An 11,936-nucleotide genomic window follows, 5' to 3' on the forward strand; every position below is an offset into this window, starting at 1 on the left:
GGCAGCTTTTAAAGATTGCCAATGAATGAGCGTTCCGGTCATGGTAAAAGTTGTAGCTGTGGTCTAAGGGGGTAACTCTGGTCTAGCTGAAGGAAGGGCTAGTAAAATCGCTCAACACTGCTCACTCGCCAGCTTTGCAATTCGAAGAGTAATGCGCTTTTGCCAATCAGTTCTGTCTTGTGGAGCTTGCATGGATGTAAAACTTCATATGTGACCTTTATCGAGCTGTTAGGTGTATTTCCAGTATATATACCTGCTCTCGATTCACTATTCATTTGCAACAGCCCGAGTGTAACAGTGTAATGGATACTAATACAAACTACTGAAGTACCTTCATTGCTGTGAAATTACAAGTTCACTTGCATCAGCGTGAGAGTGAGTGAGTGAGTTTGGTTTTATGCCGGAGTCAGCAATATTCAAGCTATATGGCAGTACTTTACATCACCGACGCCCAGGGATACATTGCCGAATGTTTCAAAGAGTTTCTCACACATTTATAACACGGCACATTACCCGTGCAAAACATGCGACAGTCTGAAGAAAAGCGAGGACGATTATAGCCGCTCCTTCAAACGCGCTGTTTGTAATCGATTCCACACAAACGCAGACAAGTTGTGCACGTTTATTCACCGTGTCAGCATGGATAGCACTTGAAAAGTAATAGGTAAGTATGCAGTCATAACATCTACATCTATATCTACATATCAACATGTGCATGGGATACCTTGGCGACTGTTTGTGGGCTTAATTTCCCCCTCATGATATGTCCTATAAAGAGACTACCACTGCAAAGCGTGGTTCACGTGCAGATATGGGAGACGAGAGAAGTGTGTATGGTTGCGAAAGCTACGTAAGTGTGCAAATGCCGCGCTCCTATCGATCTGCCCTTTCCAAGTTTAGATCCGGTTCTGCACCTCTAAAGTTGGAAACAGGCAGATATTCAAATATGCATGTAAATGAAAGAGTGTGTTTTCAATGTAGTGATCAGATTTAAGTCGAACGTCATGTACTGTTGGCATGTCCGCTGTACGATGATCAACGTGAAAGTTTATATGGCCATATGTGGTTCAGCTATCCCAACTTCCTAGATTTATGTTATAATGAAGAAATGATTTTACTATTTAAAGAACATGTTTATTTTGCAGCCAAAACCTGCGTTCTTCAAAGAAGAAAACTTAGTGTACCTTTTATCATATATGCCACTTCTATGTAATAGTCTCTCATAACCCCTTAAGTGTGGCTCATTTTATGTATATGTCTGTATATATCTGTACTTTTACATGAGGTGAGACTTAAGTAAAATATTTGTCTGTCTTCTCAGGACGTGGACAGACGGTTTTCCTTTGATGTCGTCTGTTTTTAAGTAAGGGATTAACTGGTTGGGAAGTGTTAAAATCCTAACTGTTACCGGAATTGTGAAGGTTTCGTGAGTCTGTTCACTCTGGTAGTTCACTCTGGTAAGCGTGGTTAGCATGTGACTATGATAGGTGAGTGAGTTCACTCAGAAATCGCTTGCAGTGTTGACTGATTTCATAAAATGTGTTCAATCTCGATAAGTGTACACGCTAGGTGAGTAATAATCACTGTCAGGAAATTGTTGCTACAGTTAGATTACAAATACTTCTGACATTTCGAGGCGGAAGATATTTCTGCATGAATTGACACACATACAGAATCCTGAAGAGAAGAAGAAATGACTGGTGTTCGTGGCATCAAGTGTTGTAAATCAACTGTATCTACAGGTAACGATATCCTCACACAACCACCCGCTGATCCAAATGAAACTGAGATTTGTCGATGTTTAATAACCTTGGGAACATTAGCGCCATTGCCGACACAGTGTGTATTATAATTTTATTAAAACTGTAAATAAACCCTTGTTTCGCTTCCTTATAATTACGCAGTCTAGTATTGCCTGAAGTCTTGCAATCACAAACTCTGTCTATTGTCTGGCGTTAATTAGCTTAGTAACCCAAAGTGGACACATTTTTCTAGACTTTGCTTTTACACGACTTAGGATGTCCACGCCCCGAGAATACCCCTACTGGAGCACGTTAGTTGCTGTAAAACCACATGTTCACTTGTGTCAGCGTGAGAGGAACAGTGTTATGGATATTGATAAACGCTACCGAAATACAGAGCACGAAAGTGCTTCGTGGTCGACATGTCTTTTGGTTGCTGTTGATATTTAGATGGAAATGGTGTCTACCAAAAGTGCAGAAAAATCCGCACTAAACTCGCCAGGTACCTCTATCAGTAGGCAATGCACCATAATAAAGAGCATGAAAATGTCATTCTTTCCGTAAAATGGCACATGAGTTGTGTTTACTGACCGTTAAATGTGAATCACGACTTGTCAGCTACATGTGACGTACATTTAAATTCACATAATGTCAGTCACAGTGAACCTTTCAAATTATTTAGTTCAGGCCACAAAATGTTCTGTTTCTCTGACTGTTTGAACAAAGGGTTCTTCTGTTTTGATATTCATTGTACCTAAGTGATATTATTTAATCTAGGAAAATAGTTTTTTTGATGAGTTTATCGAAACTTAATGATCTCCCAGTACTTCCAGTCGAAGAGCATTCGACTAGCAGTGATATGATTCATATTAACTAATACCATTACTACATTCATGAGATATGTGAGAGATGCAAAAGGCTCCAAAGAAGTAAAGCCAAGGAGCCCTACATCGCTGCTCGCAGCTATATTTAATATTGCTTTCATACTCCTTTCTGCGATGAAACATATTCAACTTGGTTGTGCATATTGGAAGGGAAATAGTCAGTTTGTTAGTTATTTGCTTTATTTATTTAGTTAGAATGTGATTGAGATCAGAAGAGTTAGCATTGTTGAGGTACTGTTTTAAAGCATAGGTAAATGTTAGGTCTGTTTTGGAGTAAGGTATTTTTAAAAAAAATTTGAGTAGAGTCCAAGTTTGACAGCTTGGTCTGCCATTTCGTTGCCATGGACTCCGATATGTGACGGGACCCAGATAAAATGCATTATACGTTATTTACATACAATTGTTAAAATTAATCCTCCTTACGTACATCTTATCTTAACATCTCCTCTTACTGCTTCTCCAACAGGCTAAGTAGTTTTGTTAACCAAAGGATTTATTCTATTTATAAGTACACAGGTTAATGCCATTTAATACAACATTCAGACTGACTAGTAGTGAACCCAAGTTCACAACTCTCCCCAAGACACCCCATGTGCTTAGTTAGCCTTACTTTCAAAACAATGCTTTATAACAGGCTTCTAAGCAAATTCAAGGTCAAACTATTTCTTAAATCAAATTTTACATCCATTTATGTTAACATTTTTAAAAAAGTCAACATTACTATGAAATCAAAATTTTACATCAAAATCAACTTTTTATCAAAGTGAATATTTTTTTTTAAGAAACCAAATTATTCATCAAAATGTACATAATTTTACAACAAAATCAACATTAAAGTCAATATGGGTGGTACCTTTATTGTCCTTTCTGTAACGGTAAAATAACTTGGTGGCTTTTGTCCTAGGTGACATTTGTCCGGGTGGCTTTTGTATTGCTCCCATCAAGCTCAAATGGAGAATATGCTTAAACGTCAAGAGGCGATCATTGAGACAACAGATCGTCAGCTTGCTCAATACCAGTAGGCCTCAAGGACCAGGGGCCTGTTGGAACTGTGGAGAAGAAGGCCACATCCAAAGAAGGTGTCCCCGAAACAGGAGAAATCCCAAACCAGCTTTAAACCAGTGATTCACGCCGTGAAGGACCTCATTGTGGGAGCTGAGGAAAGTTCATCAAACTATCCCTTCTTGCATAGAGTGGTAGGGAAATGCCCAGAGACCAGCGTTACTGCGAAGTCCCAGTAGTCCCAGGAGTACTTGGATCCAATGCCCAACGAGATATACGACTTAAGGTAAAACAAGACAATCTCCAAGTACCCAAGGACCTGCACCAAGTTTTGGCGTACTACAATCAAATTTCTGCCTCAACAAAACAAGATCTCAGGATAAGAGTTTCTGGGAAAAAGCCCATCCTTGTCCCAGCCTGATTCCTCATGGTCTTTGAGGGAGCAGTTCTGCCAAGCAAGTTGTCATATACAGCCATCATTGAGGATATCTCTGCTCTGTTTCCAGTTGGACTTAAACTGGGTCCAACCGTTGACACTACAGGAATAATATCATGCCAAGTGGCCAATTTCAGCAACAAGGATATATATCTCTATCCAAGGACACAGATTGGAGTTCTGAATCTGGCAGAAGTCGAACCAACTTATGACGTTGTGGAGGTGAGTTTGGGAAGTTTATTTTCCTATGTTGGTGTGTGTTCAACCTGAGCTCAAGGACTAACAACAGTGTTGAGGGTAAGTCTCCATATACCACATTGACTGCCGACACAAATATACTTGTAGTATCAATGTCTGGCACAATTTGCCATTATGAGTTATCTCGTAGCTATATCGGTGGCTTTATAAAACAAGTTTCACATCTTGGCAAAACAGCACAAGAAGCAATCATCTTCTGGCGGTAACAAAGAACGCCTGGAGACGTTTGTTTCTTGTGCCTATTTTGCTAACATGTGAAACTTGTTTTAAAATACCGCTGATGTAGCTATGAGATAACTCGTAGTGGCAAATTTGGCCAGAATTGATACTACGAGTATACTCGTGATAGGCAATCAACATGTTAACTTTTGGATATCAGTTTAGTATCTATGACAAAAGAAAAATGCAACATGATGTATTTCAAGCATCAGTTATACTCTATATGTCTCAGATATAATGTTCAAAACTACCGGTATCTATTTTAGGATGGCATCGCCGTATAAATGTCAGGACCTCGGACCAGCAGTTGGGACTTTACAAGATGATCCCAGCTCTCCACAAGGAAGCCAGCCTCCTACCCAGGCCTACCAAAGAAAATGTGCAGAAAAACGCTGAAAAGACCACATTAATCGTGCAAATAGCAACATAAATGTGAAGAGAGTTTCAAGTATCCCAAAATAGCCTGTTAACTTCGCCCATCTTTGGCAAATTCCGGGAGCTTGAAACTTAAATTATATCTTTGACTAAAATCTATCTTGCGATAATCGTCACGACATCTGGCAGAAGTAAGCACACTTTTGCCAAGGCAGGTCGCAGAACTATCGCTCATATGCATCAGTCTTTCAACCTAATAATTCAACGTAACCTGAACGCCAGTGGTGACTGATGTAACCCCGTGGTCGTCCTCGCTGTTGAGCAGGTCACCTTGGGGGTTTTCTTCATTGTCTCAAGTTGAGAGGAATACAAGATGCATTGACTACTCAACACCTTGCGTCATATTTACCGCACCACAACTTTTTGGTGTCAGAAGTGGGATGACACAGGCAATGCTGGAAACCCCCTACCACGTTTGAGATGCCATTGCTTCTGCTGAATGATAGTGCCAAGACAGACTGTGTTCCAGTGGCATAATGATCGTATGCCCACTGAGCATCAAAGAACAGTTGATAGTGTGGCTAGGCTAAGATTGTATGATTGTATCCTACAGTAAACAGCACTGTTGTATTGTGTAATGTTATGAGTATTATGTATGCACTTTCTTCGAAGTAGTCTTCTAAGCCTTGAATCATGAGCCAGCCGAAGTCACCACACAGCAGCGGTGATGTCCCCAGCAGCAACCCCGAGGATCTGTCTCGTATGGAAGAGGAGCTTGCCAGGATGAGGATCCAGTTAAAAGAGCAACAACAGTTGTTTGCAAATCGTCCCTCCAAATCACTTGTGATAGCCACTGGATATCAGCTGACCATCTTCAAGGACAAGCCAATGAAGGCAGGAGACATCACTCTGGAAGAACGGTTACTTGACGTCAGGTGCACAGTAGAGGCAAGAAAGCTGGGTGATGAGGAACATGCTCTTCTCCTATGCCAACACCTTGGAGGCAGAGCACGACAGATTTTGGCAAGAGGGTCGAGGGTAAAAGAATCACAAACAGAGATCATAAAGGTACTGCGGAAAGGGTTTGGAGGAGGCAGTGACTTACCCACAGCCCAGCATAGCTTTTATTCCCATCGTCAAAGCAGGGACAAGATCTCATTACCCTTTCACTGGACCTGATTGATCTGTATGATCACATTACAGAGATCGAGCCAGCCTTCTTGATTCAGAGGAAGAGTGCCCTGAAGAGCCAGTTCACAGAGGCAGCAACCAATGACACCATCAAATGGGAGATAAGGCATCTCACCAAAGAAAAAACAGATCGAGTTCCTCGATCTGCGTGACCGTTTGATCGGGTGGAGTGGGTCGAACATCACTGCTGCCAGAGACAAGGTGTCAGTAGAGGAGCATCGCATCAACATGGATGACATCGTGAAACGCCAAGCTGACCTGATTGAGAAGCAGCAGCAACAAATAAATGAGTTTCTTCATTGTCTCAAGTTGAGAGGATTAAAAGATGCATTGACTACTCAACACCTTGTGTCATATTTTCCACCCCACATAAACAATATACCTCGCTACTGAAACAGTAAAAACGACTATCACGCCCGCTTCATCGAAATAGCAAGACTCATCAGTACAACGTCAAGAGAGACTATCAACCATCTCAAGAGCACTTTCTCATGCCATGGTGTTCCAGAAACTCTTGTGTCTGACAATGGTCCTTGGTATTCGTCAGCAGAATTTGCCAAATTCAGTGGAGAATATGGTTCCTGTCACATCACGAGCAGCCCTGGTCATGCTTCAGGAAACGGCGAAGCAGAATGCGGGGTAAGAACTGTCAAAACACTCTTGAAGGCAGCAGAAGATCCATATGCGGCTCTGTGGATACAGCCCTGCTGAGCTTCTCATGGCATGTCATCTACGTACCAAGGTACCCATGGTATCGGACAGACTGAAATCAAGTCTACCAAATCAGGAAAAGATCATGAATCATGAACTGTCCCAGCATGAATCTACACAGCACAACTTCAACAAACACCATGCAGCCCGTCCTCCCCAAGTGCTTGAAAAGGGAGATACATGGTTACCTGACAGAGGTGAATATGGAACTGTTTGAAACAACTTGCACCTCGGTCATACAAAGTGGGAACAGAATCAGGGACATATCGAAGAAACAGGAAAGATCTGAACTTTCTCCCATGACAGTCTGACGAGGAAAAAACAGCTGTAAAGTTGACTGTCTCAACAACACCATCTGGTGATGTGTATGAAACCAGAGCTGGCAGAATATCGAGACCACCTGGAAATATCAGTGACTGATAATCTAGTAATCTACTGGTCTCAGTGTTAAAGTAATTGTTTCAATTTATCAGTTAGGTTGCTGAAAACAAAGATTGAACTTTAATTATTTTAAATGCTACAGAAGTTGAATGTTTCCAGAATTTTCAGAGTTAATAATGCTGAAGCGTGTTAAGTCCATTCTTTAAACTCTATTCAAAGGCTAAAGGTAAAGAGTAATATGCATATTCTTTCAACTAATCCAATCTATATTTAGAGCTAAAGTATATTGCACAATTACTATATCAGTATTTCTATATACTATATACTCCTGACATGTCATTCCTGCTTGACAATGGTACAAGAATCTGTTTTGAAACGTCACACTCTCGTAATAAAGAAGTTGTTATCCATAAAGTTTGTCAATTTGGTACTTCCCAGCTTCTAAAATGCCACTCAAAGAAATTATCCGCCGTCTACATAGAGACGTGGCAATTCATACCATCAACTCCCTGTCTCGCCTTGAGAAGAGGCACATCCTCTCAAGTAACCATCTCACCTTCCTGATGAGATGCCGAGATCAACAGATCATCCTTAAAGGCCTACAGCTCCGCTCTCCTGTCCAGTCTGCAGCTTCTAAAACCATCCTTCACCACGCTTCCAGAAAACTCCTCACTGAACGCATCCGACATTACCGAAAGATCAAGGCCACCTCCACAGCTGCCATCAGTTATCTCCACACCTCTCTCAGCAACACCCTTGAACCAAAACTGTTCTTATCCTTACGAACTTCCCAGACTACTGCTAACACCAAACTAGACACCTCAACGAAGAATGGACATATCAAGAAGCTACAGCTCACCACCTCAGCATTCCTAGCATGTATAGTTCGGGAGATCTGCTCCGGACAAGATGACATCCTCATAGTCACAGCCTAAGTCATGTTTCCACTGTTGTTGCGGGCGATATTCAAACTTACGGACAACTGTGTGTGGAAGGAAAGGGAAAGGCCAGTTCTGTGAGAAGTGAAAGACTTTCTGAGAAGTTATAACAGAGAGAGAGAATTCCGATTCTTGGAACCACAGAAGTTGAAGTCTGCTATTGTCAACAGACTGCGAAGTTACCTTTCACAACGTACATCAAATTACCTTATGTACAATCTGAGTTACATATTAGCAATTATTTTTATAAATAGCAATTCCATCTGTAATAACTTTGCATTGCTTACTTTAATACAGATGGTTACACAATTACTTGCGACTGTGCGAGAAGATCTACCCCACCGAACAACCACATCCACCACACTAGACTTTATCACGGAAGATCACAATGGATCATGCAATTAAGCATCCACCCCAGCACTAGCTGTCACAGTGGAGTAAGCCATCCCAGATGTAGCCTCTATCTCAGAACTACAACCAGCAAGTTCAGCTACTCGAGAAACACAACAGGTACATAATTGTGTGCATGCTAAGTCATGCTGCATACTGCAAGTAAATCATGACTGTGAGAAATGTAAGAGAAAGTAGTGAAAATAGTAAGTGTCAAAGGAGCTAACATTAACATTCCATTATATTACTTTCACCATAAAAAATATGTAGCCTGAATATACCTTCTCATGTAAGTGTACTACGCATTACTCGCTGTATATGCCATGCTAGTCCCTTGTTAACCCCCCATTGTCAGTTAACCACAGGTGACTGCTTCGCACCCTGAAACAAAGGCAGGGGGCACAGTGAGGTACCCCTATAAAAATATAAACAAAGTTATTTACACATTTTCACGTCTATTCTTCATTATACATTTTCTTTAATTTGACATTAGATAGTTCATTTTGAAGAGTCTTTCTTAAAAGATAAATGTATACCTTACGAGTTTAAATCTTTAAATATATTTCTGCTTATGTATGCTGATGATCTTGTAATATTTTCTTAATCTGTTAAAAGGTTGCAAACACAGTTGAATTCGTTGTCAGCTTATTCCAGAAGGTGGGAACTTGAAGTAAATATTGCTAAAACAAAGATAATGGTCTTCAGAAGAGGTGGTAAACATATGGAAATTACATTACAAGTGTCTTTTTTCATTGCAATGATATCCCAACATGCATATTGTTATCGTATTGTATTTTGAATTGCCGATTACACTGATCGCCTTTTGTCAAGAAGCTGCCAGGAGGTAAGCAAGGACCAAAAGAACTGCCATACACAGAACCACATTCAAGCACCGCTCACACACGCATTCAAGAGATTAACTAAGGAAGATGCCATTGCCAGACACAAGACACGGTTCTCTCTCACGCTATAAATGAAACAAAGTGTACAGACATTGATGAAATAGATATTCTTGTATTATGTCAATAGTACAATACATAATATCATGATATAGTACGGATTTTTCTCAACCCGAGTGAGTTTTGATTGTTACACATATACATGTACTGTATTGATTGTATGCATTGATTGATTGATTGTTATAATATCCAAGTTGTATACAAACTGTAATAAAGTCATTTGATACATGTGTACGCTTTTCACCCCAGCTGGTTTTTTTTTTAGAGAATTGTTTCAACTCCGATTTCGCAGGATTTTTTTTCATCGCGTAATATTTTCAATGGGAGATGAATGGGAAATAGTGTTACACAGCCCTGAGCTGTTAGTCCCGGTTCAAAGCATGAAAAGTAACATAATTTAGAAACAGCCCATGTGTATTGTATGAGTAAATACAAATGTACATAAATGTAATTTTATATTGATAATCAGTAATATTTTTCCAAATCAGTGATATTTCCGATTGTCGATTTCTTTAGCCAGCAGGATGAGAATATGCTTATTCGGACTTACACCTCAGCTTGAGATGACAGTGCATAAATGTGCAATCAGCTATTACCCTTGTACAGTTTTTGATGATGATTTTAACGCATGTGTCCAATGTCTTTTTTTTACTTTTCAGACGCTTTAAACGCCTTGAATACGCAAAGTGCAAAGCTCTTGGTGAGTATCTTCTCATGGACAACCATGTTCATATTTTAGCTACTCTTTGTCCTGTATGTGGCCAAAATGCCACACCATATGGGTGCGACAAGTCATTCTATGCCGAACAGTTTCAAGAACTGTTTGGAATACATTTGAATCAAGACAGTCCTGATATCCACCCCAAAGCGCATAAGCTTCTTTTCACGAGGGCACCACCAGCAACAAAGCAATATCGGACAACGGTAAAACCTGTTGAGTTTAAACCGCACACCGCCTTTGCAGAGAGATTCTCTTTTCAGGGTACTCTTACTTTCAGACCAATACCAGACAAACAAGATGAATCTACCCAAAACATCAACCATGAATCATCAATCTAAACCGCACATCGCCTTCGCAGAACATCCCGTCTGCAAGGTCAAGCATGAAGGCCAGGGTCGTCCAACAAAAACATTGCCGCCTCCTGATATCACGTGACTACTTCAGGACATTATGCACCTTGATGTAGACACGTCATCACTTCTACGAGTGTCTTATTAAGACTATTTCCCTGATGACAGGAATCACATTGTTTGGCTGAATTCATGAGAAAAGACATCGAGAGATATGCTAGGTCCTTTGCCAATCAATATAGAGACAGGGCTTTTATGGCAAATGTGAACACTCGCCAATGGATAGGAGACAGGAATCTGATATTGGCATCACTTTCAGAAACCGCAATGGAAGCCAACAAAAGAAATTAATTTTTATCAGCAAGGACAATGGAGCATATATATAAACTTTATGTACCCAGTTTGATCTCCCCTTTCTCCTTCCTACAATACCTAACCATTTACACAGCAACAGGCAGCCGCCTTGCGGTGGATGTGATGGGCCATAGGTATCCAGCTGGATGTTACCAGATGGTACAGCAGTGGTTGAAGCAGCATGGCCCCGTATCCAGATGGGGCCAGAAGGTCTGGTCTATGTATTTGATGAGCAGGTTATAGGGAGAAAATATAGGATCGCTCTGAATCAAACCACTCCCATATCCATCATTACCAACAACGGCTATGTTTGATTGGATGACACGTCCACTATCCAGAATGAAGAATGTTTAAAGCCCCCGACGCAAAAACGCATATGTGAGTCCGTTATCATCACACATGTGAAAAGAATACGAAATGTTGCAACAGCTCCTTATGTTTATTGACAAGGCCACAAAGGTAGTGAAACAGGAAAGCACGGGTAGTGGGATGGGGATTTCATAGATGTAGCATTACGCAGGTTGTCAGAGAAGGAGATTGTTTGTGAAACAGGTGGGGTAGCTAATTCTTCAAAAGAACCAACAGAAATGTGTAGGATGCAGTGATAGGGAAGGAAACTGTAAGAAATGCTAGGGCCCCTTCAAACAATCAAGAGAGAGGACCTGTTGCCACAGAATTTTCACTTAAGTTTTCAGATGGAATGGTACAGCAACGTCCCATCAGGCCACGACGAAAGACACAATATTGTTTTTGCGGATCCATTGTACCTTAATCCAAATAGCTCAGATACAGTTTGGGAGGTGTTGTGCCAGATAGATGGCGAGAACAACCGGATACCATATGGAGGTAACAAACGGCATTGGAAATTGAAAGAAAAGGCATGCATCTGCCTGGTCTGTTACGAAACCTTTTCGAGCCAAAAATTATTTGAGTCGCACAAAAACAACTGTGTCAATGTGATTTCCAAATTAGAATTTGACAGGGTGTACCTGAAAATCGGCTCTAGGCACTATGAAATCAATCTG

This window comes from Haliotis rubra, unplaced genomic scaffold (genome assembly GCF_003918875.1).
Source record: "Haliotis rubra isolate DU_JTF1 unplaced genomic scaffold, ASM391887v1 Scf1117, whole genome shotgun sequence".
Classification (NCBI taxonomy): Eukaryota; Metazoa; Mollusca; class Gastropoda; order Lepetellida; family Haliotidae; genus Haliotis; species Haliotis rubra.